Source organism: Capsicum annuum, chromosome 4 (genome assembly GCF_002878395.1).
Source record: "Capsicum annuum cultivar UCD-10X-F1 chromosome 4, UCD10Xv1.1, whole genome shotgun sequence".
NCBI classification, from domain to species: Eukaryota; Viridiplantae; Streptophyta; class Magnoliopsida; order Solanales; family Solanaceae; genus Capsicum; species Capsicum annuum.
In genome coordinates, this window is record NC_061114.1 from 58,337,122 (window position 1) to 58,350,701 (window position 13,580).

Consider the following 13,580-nt stretch of genomic DNA (forward strand, 5'->3'; position numbering starts at 1 on the left):
TCTCTTACCTTAAGTTAAGAAAGATGATCTCTAAGGGTTGTGTGTATCACCTTGTTAGAGTCAAGTACTTGAGTTCCAAAACTCCAGGTCTTGAGTCAGTTCCAATGCTAAATAAGTTTCCAGAAGTGTTTTCTGAAGATCTTCTTAGAGTTCCTCTCAAGAGAGAAATCGATTTTAGAATTAATCTCATTCCAAACACTCATCGTATTTCTATTCTATCATATAGAATGGCTCTAGCTGAGCTTAAGGAGTTGAAAGAACAACCAAAAGATCTCTTAGATAAGGACTTCATTAGGTCTAGTATTTACCTGTGGGACGCTCCAGTTCTCTTTGTGTGCAAGAAAGATAGTTCTTTCAAAATGTGCATCGACTACTAGTAGTTGAACAATGTCACAATCAAGAATAAGTATCCTCTCCCCAGGATTGATGACTTGTTCGACCAACTTCAAGGTGCAAATTATTTCTCTAATATCGTCCTCAATTCCGATTGTCATCAGCTCCGTGTCAAAGAATGTGACATTCCAAAAATAACCTTTAGAACTCGGTATGATCACTTTGAATTTGTAGTTATGTCTTTTGAACTAATGATTTCTCCTACAACCTTTATGGATTTGATGAACAGAGTGTTCAAGAAATATATGGACATGTTTTTCATAGTCTTCATAGATGACATTCATAGTCTTCATAGATGACATTCTTGTCTACTCTCATAGTGAAGGTGATCATGTAGACCACTGGAGGATTATTTTGCATTCCCTTAAGGATCACCAATTATTTGCCAAGTTTAGTAATTGTGAATTATGGTTGAAATCAGTAGCTTTCCTTGGTCACATTATTTCTAGTGATGTCATTAGAGTTGATCATCAAATGGCTAAGCAGTAAAAAACTGGCCTAGACCCATCTCTCCATCTCTGGAGTTTCTTGGGCTTAGCTAGTTACTACAAACAGTTTGTTAGAGGGATTTTCTTCTATTTCTTCTCTCATATCTAGACTAAACCAGAAAAAAGTCAAATTTCAGTGGTCAGATTCCTATGAGAAGAGTTTTTAGGAGTTAAAGACTCAAATGACTTCTACTCCGGTATTGACCTTACCTGAAGGTTTAGATGGCTTTGTAGTTTATTATGATGCTTTCGGAGTTGGTCTTGGTAGTGTGTTGATGCAACAAGATAAGGTCATAGCCTATGATTCCAGATAGCTCAAACCCCATGAGAAAAATTACCTGACTCATGATCTTGAGATGGCAGTAGTTGTTTTTTCCTTGAAGATTTGGAGGCATTACCTTTATGGAGTTCATGTTAATATTTTTACTGATCATAAGAATTTACAGTATGTATTCATGCAGAAAAACCTACATCTTTGTTAGAGAAGGTGGCTCTAATTATTGAAAGACTATGATATGAATATGTTGTATCACTCGGGTAAGGCCAATGTTATGGATGATGCCCTTTGCAGATTGTCTGTGAGAAGTGTCGCCCATATTAAAGAGGATAAGAAGGAGTTAGTCCGTGTAGTTCACCAGCTTTCTAGATTGGGATTTTGCTTGGTTGATTCAGCCGAAGGTTGCATTTGGGTTCAGAATGGTTTCAAATTTTCCTTGGTTTACGTGGTAAAGGAAAAGAAAGATAGAGATCCTATCCTGGTTAAGTTGAAAGAAATAGTTCGAGATCAAAAGGTGGTGGTTTTCTCTCAAAGAAAAGATAGTGCTTCGTTGTTAGGAAAGGTTGTGCATTCTGTATGTGGATGGTTTGAGGTAGCAAATGTTAGAAAAGGTGCATGGTTAGTGATATTCCATTCATCCAAGAGCCACTAAGATGTACAATAATTTGTGGGAAGTCTATTAACAGAATGGTATAAAGAAGGATTTTATAGAGTTCATGGCTAAATACCCAAATCATTAGTAGGTTAAGGTTGAGTATCAGAGGTCCACTGGTACCCTTCAGGATTTTAGCATCCCCACTTGGAAGTGGGAAGTAGCGAATATGGATTTTGTTACAGGGTTGGCTCATACGCACCATCAACGTGATTCAATCTGTGTCATTATGGATAGAATGACAAAGTCAGCCTATTTCTTGTCCGTACATACTACGTATTCAACCAAAGATTTTGGTACTCTATCTCAAGGAGCTGATAAAGTTACATGGAGTTCCATTGACCATTATTTCAGATAGAGGTACTTAATTTACTTCTCATATTTGGAAGGCTTTTCAGAAGGGTTTTGTACCCAATTCATCTTAGTACAACTTTTCACCCATAGACGGATGGTCAAGTTAAGAGGATCACCCAGACCTTAGATAACATGTTGAGGGAATGTGTTATCTATTTTAAGGGTAATTAGGATGATCAGTTTTTGTTGATTGAGTTTGCCTACAGTAACAACTATCACTCCAGTATCCAGATGGCTCCATTTGAGGCTCTCTATGGTAGGAGGTATAGATATCCTATTAGTTGGTTTGAGGTTAGTGAAGCAACATTGATAGGTAAAGATTCAGTATATGAGGTAATAGAGAAAGTTCAGTTGATTCGAGAAAGGTTGAAGATAGCCCAAAGCCGTAAAAAATCCTATTCAGGTGTAAAGAGAAGAGCGATTAAATTTGATGTTGGTGATTTTGTGGATTTGAAAATTTCTTCCATTAAAGGGTTAAAGAGATTTAGTAAAAAGGGAAAGCTCAATCCCCGGTATGTTGGCCCCTATAGGATTTTTAGCTATTTTGGGAAGGTAGCCTATGAGTTAGAGTTGCTTGTAGAGTTAGTATTAGTGCACCCTGTGTTTCATGTTTCTCTGTCAAGGAAATCCATTGGTGATCCAAATTCTGTCGTTTCTTTAGAAAGTCTGGGTGTGGAATATAGCTTCTCCTATGAGAAAGTACCAATTGAAATCCATGATTGTTAGATTTGTAGGTTGAGGAATAAAAAAGTAACCTTGGTTAAGGTTCTATGGAGCAATCAGTCCAATACTTGGGAAGCAGAAACTGATATGTGAGCCAAGTATCCCTATATCTTCTCTATGAATTAAGGTCAATTTGAGGTAATAGTTCTTTAGATTAATTCTCTTATTTTCTATCTCAGCTATTTAACCATCCTTATGTCATAGTATGCATCCATGAATTCAGTTCAGTCCAGCTATCATGTTTTCAAATTTAAATATTTAATCATAATTTAGCTCATAAGTATTCAGTGCATGATCTCAATCTTCCTAGTACTCCAACTTAGCTAGTTTTATTCGAGGATGGAATATCCCTAGGGGGAGATATTGTAATACCCTAAATTTTTCAAGCTCTAGACCCCCTCAAAAGATAAACCACTAAGTTATCTTTCCAATACTTCAAGTCTCGCCTCAATCCGGTGATGTGGCAAAGAGTTATGGAAAATTTCCCTTAAGGGAATGATACACTGCTGTGACGACCACTCAAGCAATAAGTCATTACCAATTATGATGAGTCGTCGCTAGTGAGTCATGTCACTCCACTGAAGGCCCCTAAGTTTTGAGCCTAGTGGCTATGACCTGGCCTTATGACTCATAATCAGTGACTACGAGTCTTAAGAAGGGACTTATAGCCCGACCAGTAAATGACCCAAGATTCAAGCTTGAGACTACAACTCCATTTTACGACTGGACTCATTCTTGACAAGTCGTTAGGGGGAAGTCATAGTCAGATTAGAAAGGGACCTCAAACCCTAGATTTTATCTTACGACTCAGACTACAACTCATAGTCAGTCCCAACGAGTCGTAGGGTGATTCATAATGACTGGAGCGTGTTTTCCTGCACATTTTTCTAGGGACTTTTATCTGTTTTCCCCCACTCCCTTAAAAGTTAAATTCATGTCTTTTTGGCTTCCCAAGGGGTGATATAAATGACCCAAAGCCCCATTTTATAAGATAATCATTAATTCCACTCAAGAGAAATCAAAGAGGCAATTCCCTTCTTACTCAAGATAAAACTAGGGTTCTTCAAGAAAGTTCAGTTTTCAAGAAGATTTCTTCAAAGCTTATACTTCAAGTATGTGGGATATTCATCAATGGGCCCCTTTCACCCAGTGGGTCCCAAGAACTCTCTAAACTTTCAAGTGTAAAATTCTTTTCACTTTTATGGGGTTCCAACTTAACCATGATTTTTATGAATCTCCTCTCAATTGATTGCTAAACCATGAAAAGATATTACCTCATGTTGATTGTGTTTCCATATGTTTGGTAATGCAAATGTCTACATCATGATTAGTTTTTGAAATATAGGATGTTATTCATGATTTTCTCATACCATGGATTGTTTAATATTTGCCAAGATCAGTTTGCAGTAGTCTATGCTGGCGGGTTATGAATACCCAATACCTAGGAAAATTATGCATGTTATAGTTTTCAGGTTACAAGTCATTCAGCTTATATTTGTATCATTAAATTCAGAATATCATTATAATGAGCACTTATTAGTTACAAGTCATGTTAAATGAATAATAATACCAGTGTCATTCAGTTGGGAGTAATACTTAGCATCGAGTGAACGTAGGAATGACGGCTCCCCCGTCAATTAAGCATGAGTCGTTTGTAGTAATCCTTAAGTTCGAGACCTACGGAACCATCGTAGATTTTGAGGGGTCCCCCATCAGTAGATAAAGGAAACCCTCATCCTTAAGGGCATTAGATTAGTGGATCCACGCCAGCTAGTGTTGGTACCCCTGGAAAGGTACTAACACCCATCTAACTCGGGTTACTAGTTAGACCCCAGTTTTGCTCAGATTAGGGTATGTCGATGTAGTTAGCTCCCACAGTTTTAGTTCATTATGTAGATTATACCACTTCAGGCTTGCATGACCAAAATTCAGTTTATCAGTTATTTAGTCCTTATCCATCGAGGACAAGTTATCTATAGTTACTATCAGTACTTTTCATTACAGTCAGTTAGAGTTAGTTTTTGATGGGGATTTATCCCATCAACTCCTTATGTTAAAGGCTTTTAGATAGTCAAACATGATCTTAGTTTTATCAGATATTAAGATATATATTGAGTATTGTGTCCGTATTATATCTTATTAGTTTTCCCTGTTTAGCTTCCACATATTCTACTATGTTACTATTATCTTCAATGCTCACAACAGGTACCAAACCATGGGTTAGCTTGGGGTCACTTATGACTCTAAGCACGTGTTACGACTATGGGGTAGTCTCGTACCATGACACTTGTGTTCTGGATAGTCTTACGAAACATCATCATATTAGTTTAGTTAATTCTATTAGTGATAGTAGTGTTTCTTGTTAATTAGGAAAATCAAACCTCTTATCTTTTACTTTAGTTGAACATTGTAGTTGGTTCCTTCCATTAGAAACTTTTCATTAAGACATTTGGAAATTACCTATTTTTTCAAATTTGGATTTTCGTTAATATGTTATCTTTGTCGATGATTTTTCTCAATTTACATGGCTTTATCGTTTTAAAAACAGTTTGGAAGTTTTTCAATACTTTTTGTTTTCTAGAAACTTGGAGAACATTTTTAATATCAAACTGAAAGCTTTTCAGAGTGATGAAGGTGGTGAAATTAATAACATAAGTATGCTTCAAAATTTTTATAACTGAGGTATTTATTTTCATAAGTCATGTCCAAACACACTTCAACAAAATAAGGTTGTCAAACAAAAATATGAACATATTATTGAATGGTATGTATCATCCTCACGAAGGCTATCTTACCAACTTAATTTTGGGTAGTTGTTGCCTTTTGTGTTGTTTTTATAATTAATAGACTACCTACCCCTATTTTGGAAGGATTTTCTCCATTTGAAAAACTTTTCACACACCTTCGTACTATAGTTTTCTTCGTATTTTTGATTGTGAGTGTTTGCCAAGTTTGACTGCCTGAGTATCTCACAAGTTCACACCACGTTCTATACAATGTGTTTTTCCTAGATACGCTCCCAACTGTACGGGTTATCATTGTTTTCATCCTAAAATAGGTCCTCTAGCTATGTTTCTTTATCTTCTGGTTCTCTTGAAATCCTATAGTCACATCAGCTTTATCATCTCCATAATAGTGTTCTAGGTCTTGTATTTCCTCTAATCTTTCTTTTGATTTTCCTTCTTTATATGAGGTTGCACCTAACTACTCTACCTTTATCCCTATTTTACCTTTATCTACATCTAGTACTTCTATTGAGTGTTTCTCTGGTGGTCCCTCTTTTGTTATGCCTACTTCATCTCCACCTAATTCCACTTCTCTCACTTTTTTGGTGCAAACACGATCTAAATCTGGTATCTCAAAATCAAGACAAGATACTACTATTCAAGGAATTGAACCTTCTTTCTTTTCTCAGGCTATTAAAAGTTCAAAGTGGAAACAAGCCATGACTGATAAATTTAATGCAATTTTGGAAAATAACACTTGGACTCTTGTTTCTTTTTTACCTAACATGAAATTAATCGGTTGTGAATGATTTTATTGTATTATATACAATTTAAATGTGACTACTGAGTGATACAAGACACGACTCGTAGAACAAGGTTTTCATCAGCAACTAGGTATTGATTACCACAAAACCTTTAGTCTTGTAGTTCGTGATACTACTATTTGTACTGTACTTTCTATTTTGTTTCATTTTCTTGGCCTATTCAGCAGCTTGATGTTAAAAATTCTTTTTTACATGGTATCCTTATGGAAGAAGTTTTTATGAACTACCTCCAGGTTTTATCCATCCAGGCTATCCTCACCATGTGTGCAAACTATCTAAATCCCTTTATAGTTTGAAACAAACACCATATTCTTGGTTTCCATCGCTTTAGTGCATTTATCCTTTCTCATGATTTTATGTAATACCCCGATTCGTCGAACTGGAATGCTACACGGTGCTCATGACCCCGAGGGACCACAAGCTAACCCAAGACTGATATCTATACCTGTATACTACAAATCATGATATAATAATGCGGAATACATAGAACTATAAGGCCATAAGGTTCAACTGAATACAATCATGTGGGTGAAAATACCCAAAACAACTCAATCTGAATGTAAATTTAAACATAAATCTGAAAGCCTTTAAACTATCTGAATAAGGAGTTGAAAGAACATGTCTCCAACTAACTTCATAAAACTGAACTGAAGAAATAAATAAATGAATCAAATCATATTGTCCTCGAATCAATGAGGACTCACTGTGTCTCTGCGACTGGAATGCTACTGCTACTGTTGGGATGGAGCTCGTGTCTCGAAACCTATGGTGTAATATGAAAGAAAGCACCATAGCGCAAATGTGTTAGTACAACTAAAGTACTGAGTATACGAGGAAGGTAGGCTGAACATAAAGGGTTTCATGCATGAACAACACTGACTGACTAATATAAACGTGGGAGTGCAAACACACATATATAGAAATTGGGACCGTAAATACGTGATAGCATGATCTGTAAGCTAGTACATGGTTTACTGATAACTGTCATGACTGATACTGAAACTGATAACATGGATGACTGTATCTGACAGTCCTATATATACTAAAATCTGAAGAACGCCCTGAGTTCTTTTACTGAGACTAATACTGAAACTGTGGGAAGTAGTGTTTAACCGACATACCCCATGTATGACGTTATGGCTAAGCTGAGGTCCAATCTCTGGCCTGACTAGAGGGGTGTCAATACCGTGCCATAGGTAAAGACAGCCTGTGAGTGACCCTTATCTGGCGGGTACTCAATGATAACAGTGGGAACCCTAAAATAATAGGTTAAGCCACCTCATCAACCCTAATCTGATGGGTTAAGATGTCTCAACCTACGCTGGCTACGTAGTTCTAGAACATAAGGATGACCACTAAGAATCACACCCTGAATTGGCAGGTGAGTTTCCATCCTTGGGTTCACTCAGTGCTAACCTCTACTCTCATCTGGAGGGACTGGACATGAATAATTGACTGTGCATGACTTAATCTTACTGAATTCCATTGACTGGCGGAATGGTACTGATATCTGACAACTGACTAAGATCATGAGGTTTTCCTGAGTCACATGACCGACTGAAGTTTATGGAATCATAACAAAATATTCCCTTCAACCATGTACATAACAAAATATGGTCATCTTAGCTTACTATATACTAGATTATTCTTAAATAACATGTTCTTCGGTCTCTATTAACATGGTAATCCGGATACTTTTTCCCTTAAACAGCGCCTCTACTCTGGTTACTCCCTGCCACGGCTTCTTGCCTCATTGGTTTCACCTTTAGGATGGCATAGTTCTTAGGGATCTTTCTCCGTTTCTGCTTTGTTAATAAACTTCTTAACATATTATTCTTCGAATAATTCTACTATAAAGTAACTAATATGAATTTATTTTATCATATCATGATTGTTAGGAATTATGAATTTAGCTATTCATAATCATAAATAAATATACCTGTTCGGGTAGTTTTGATATTTCTGAAGTTTGTTCCTCCATAGCTTTTTCCATTGAAATATGTATGTTTTTTAATTAACTGAGTAAAATATTTGTTTTGGGATGGAGAGAGTATTTGCTTCAACGCATGAAGGCTTGCCTTGCAATGCCTTCAGTTCTCTTTATTTATAGAACGAAAGAAACAACTTTACATCTTTACATTAATGCAAAAAAACAAAAGCTACCAAAAAAAAGTCAAAAAGACTATTCCCTAGGTACCTAAAAAGTCTACATAGCCTTTAAAAAAGTCTACATAAGAATAGTAACTTACTATAATTACAATTCTTTTTCGTAAAGAATCTATACAATATATAATTCTTGTCATCCGTTGATTTTGTCGTATCTGCTATATCTCTATTATTGCTTCTTATCTTATCTTTCCAGCTGGCATTTTGTCTCCTTGATTTTTATTCTAGATGTACTTCTGGAATAATGTTATCTTCTCCATTACATCTTGAACATTGGTGATCTGAATATTTGTGTCCAATTATTTTACAATACCTTGTTAGTAGTTCTTCTGAAATAAATCCTTTTTTAATTGCTCTTGTTGTAGATTATTTTTCTGGGTTAAGTAATGTCATTATCCATTGTCTGACATCTTCCATATCTGCTTGTCGTAGTTTTTTTGAATTAGAGTAAATCATTTGATGATCTCTCGAATAATAGCTCCATATTGGGTATCCATTAGTATAATTATTTGCTAGTTCTTGGATAATCGTAGCTAGTTCAATAAGTCGTTTATTTGCATAGAAGTCGAGTATCTCAATTCTGGGTATCTCCGGTTGTTGAGTAATATCTTCTGGTATGATCATATCTCTAGTTAGTCCTATCTATACAACTTGTATAACTGGTTTTATTTCGTCATATAGTATCTCTGCCGGTGCAGTATAACACTTTATGTAAAATAGATTTCCTTTCGTTATCCTTTTGTTGGTGGTGAATATCTTGTGTAATTCTTCCATAGCTGTTAATTCTTCTCCGTCTTGGGTGTATATGGTGTTTAACAGTCCATAGTCAAAAAAAGTTTTTACTAGGCTTGGGTTAGTTTTGGGTAGTGCAATTAGTTTGTTATATCCTTGTAATTTTTGGGTTATCTAGTTGGTGTTTGGTTCTTTGATGTTTGTAGCTCTGGGGTTATGGTTTAGAAAAGTTTGTACTCTGTAGATATTTTCTATGTATTTTTGAGCGGTGTAGTTGTATACTTTTTTGTCTTGGTTTAGGCTATCTCGGTATGTGGTAACTTGTGGGGGTATAAACAAGTGGTCTTTTTGTGTTTTCGGTATAAATGGTTTTTCAAATTTTTTATTCATATTCATATTCTGGTATCTTGGTCGATTAACTCCTTTGCTTGTACCTGCAGAAGTAGATTGATAAATGTTATGGGGTTTATGGAGTGTCCCAACGTCTCTTTCTAGCTCTGGAACTTTTGTCTTCCGATTGACATAGCTCTGCACACTGCTGAGTTAGTTGATTTGTAGCTATAGACTTCAGTTTATCTTCATTAGTCTTTAGCTTTTCTATCTCATTACCCATACTGTCCACTTTCATTGAAAGCGTAGTTAGGGTGTTAAGTATTTTTTCTAGAGTATCTTCTTCTGTTATTTCAGTCTGTGTAGCTTTGTCTTGATATGTAATCTGCAATAACATTTTTTTTAGTACTGATCACTTCAATTGTAAATGTGAAATTTAATATATTCAAGACTAGTCTCCGAATCTCTTTTGTTGTAACTGAATTTTGTATTTTCTTTGTTAACCACCAGCGTACCTGTGTATTATCTGTTCGTACAATAAATTTGTTATATACAATATATGGCTCAAATGCTAACAAACATTTATATAATGAACATAATTCTTTCCTATTTATTTCCCATTTTATTTCTGTCTCGTTGAACGTACCTGAGTAGTATCTACATTGGTGTTCTATTTTTTCTGCTTCATACCGATATTTAAGTACTCCTCCGTAACTATATTCACTTGCATCTGCTTCTACTATATATATAAATTTTCTATTTTCATCTGGAAATTGTAATTTTGGTAATTCTTTACAAAGTAATTTTATTTTTTGAACTTGTTTTTTATCTTCTTCATTATAGTTATATTCTACATCCTTTTTTAATTTTTTCTGTAGTGGTTTTAAAGTTTCTGCTAATTTTGGAATATATTCTCTTACTTGGTTTACTAATCCTAAAAATGATTGTAATTTCTTCTTTGTATCTAATTCTTCTTTCGAATTTATTATTTTTTGTACTATATGTTGTTGAATTTTTACTCAACTTTTATCTATTTGTATTCCTAAAAATTCTATCTGATTTTTCATAATTTCAGCTTTCTTTTCGCTTAGACTTATTCCTGATTTTTCTATTATATCTGTAAACTGTTCTAATAATTTTAAATGTTCTTCTTTAGTTTTTGTGTATAATAATATATCATCTATGTATACTATACAATTAGATAATTATTTAAAATAACTATCCATAAAATGTTGATATCTACCTGGTGCATTTTTATATCCAAATGGTAATACGTTCCATTCATAAAATCCTTGTGGTACCGTAAATGCGGTTAATTCTTTAGATTCTTCTTCTAACTTTAAATGGTAAAATTCAGATTTACAATCGAATTTGCTAAAATAATTATATCCTTGTATTTGTCTTATTTTTAATATCTTATTTGGTATTGGATAATTATATGTTATAGTTTTTGCATTTAAATTTCTATAGTTAATAACCATCCTACTTTTTCCTCTTTTTTGTTCACTATGTTTATTTACTATAAATGCTGGACTATTATGTTTACTATTACTTTTTTATATATATTGTTTCTCTAATAATTCATTTATGTGCATTTTAAATTCTTTTAAATCGTCAAAATTATATGTTATTGGTTTTTGGGTTGTTATGCTATTTTTATCTATTAATTCAATTTTTATAGTAGTTTTATGTTTTTCCCATCCTTTTAATGGATCTTCACTATATAATTGTTCTAATTTTTTCTTAATTATTTCTATTTTATTTATTGAAAATATAGTTATTTCTGTTTTATTTATCGAAAATACTACTAGTTCTATTGTATCTTCAGTATTTTTTATATTTTCTAACTTTTGTGTAATTTTTTCACTTCCTTTTATCAAATCAGTTTTCTTTCTTATTTTATTATTAACTCTTTTTGCTCTTACTTTCTGTTTACATGGTGTTGTAAACCACCAGTCTGTTTTGGTTATTATATGTGGGTATAATCTATCTAAGAACGGCATCCCTAAAAGTATATCTTTTGATGTTAGTTCATAATTATAAATTTCTTCTATTGTTAATATCTTATCCCATACTTGTATTTTTACATTCCTAGCTTTATAAGTAATTAAACTTCCTTCATTATTAAATTCTTTAACTATTATTGGTGTTTTTAATTTATCCCATTTACTTTCTAGTAAGCAATTATATCTACATAAATTAGCTTCTGCTCTTGTATCTATCATGGGCGTATAATATCTACTGTAATATCCTTCTACTACTATATTCATTAATACATATATCTTCATTTCATGTTAAGGCTCTTCTTAAAAATAACTTTTCTTTGTTATATGTTAAGGTTAATTGTGTATGTTCTATATTATATGGTTTATTTTTGCAACATGCTAAATTTCTTATTAATGTTTTTTCCATTTTTAATTCTTCTCTATATTTTTCACACAAGTTTCTATACCATTGTTGCAAAAATTTTATTCTTGCTCCTAACGTATCTACTATTTTTGCTTCTTCCCAACTTTTTATTATTTTCGAACTAAATGGCTCGGGTAATTTATTAAAATATAATTTTCTTATCTCTTTACTTTCTTCTATAATATATGCTCCTTTATAATAATATTCTTTAAATGCGCAAGTATATTCATCAATATAACACATATTACATATTGCTAATTTTAACATTAAATTCCTATTTGTATCTTTTTCTTCATCTTGTTCTTCTTCTATTGTTGTCGTACTACCAAATTCATCTTTTATAACTGTATCATATTTTTTTAATAATTCTATAGGTGTTAGTTTAGTTTTTGTCGATGATGTTCCTTTTATAGGTTTATTAGTTCTTAATACTTTTTTGCTATTTTCAGTTAAATTTGAAAACCATAGTTTTACTGATCCTATTAGTGTTCTTTCTATATATTCTGGTGCATCTGTTATGTTTATACTATTATCTAATAATTGTTTTGTCATGTATCCTATCCATAATTGTATTATTTTTTCTGTATCTATTACACAGTCTAGGTCTAAAAAATTATAATTTTTATTAATTATTTGTTTTGGTGTCCATTTGTCATATTCATTATATTTTTTAAACTTATTCTTATAATACATAGGTTTTGATTTTCTTATTTTTGTTGTTTTAGGTATTATATTTTCATCTTCTTTTTTATCAAGAGTATTTATTTCTGTGTGGGTACTTTCTAAGTTTTCTTCATTAATTTCTTTTTGTTTTTCATTGATTTCTAAATTTTTTGTATTTGTTAATATTTCTGTATATGTTTCACTATCTTCGGAATCATAATTATCTGTCTCTGTCTCTTCAACATCTATATTATTTATTTCTAATTCTTTATTTTTTATTTCCAATTTTTCCTTAAATTGATTTATCTTGTTCAGTAATTTTTGTTCTCTATCTTTTTGTTCTTTATCTTTTTGTCTTTGTTCATATAGTTCTTTTAACATTTGTAGTTCTTTTTCTAATTCAGCAATCCTACTATTTTTAGTTTCTTTGATTTTTCGTATTTCTTTCGTAGTTTGTTGTTTTATTTTTTCTATTTCCTTTTTCCTATCTATTTCTTCATTTTCTTTTTCTATTCTTACCATTGCTGTTAATTTATCTTCTAATTTTAATTCTTCTTTTTCTAACATTAGATGTGTTAGTCCGTCCGGCCTTGCTGTATGGAGCGGAGTGTTGGCCAGTTAAGAACTCCCACATCCAAAAAATGAAGGTGACAGAAATGCGGATGTTGCGCTGGATGTGTGGACTGACTCGAGGGGATAGAGTTCGGAATGAGACTATCCGGGAGAAGGTTGGTGTGACTTCAGTGGAGTGTAAGATGCGGGAAGCACGATTGAGATGGTTCGGACACGTGAGGAGGAGGGGCATGGATGCCCCGGTCCGTAGGTGTGAGAGGCTAGCGTTGG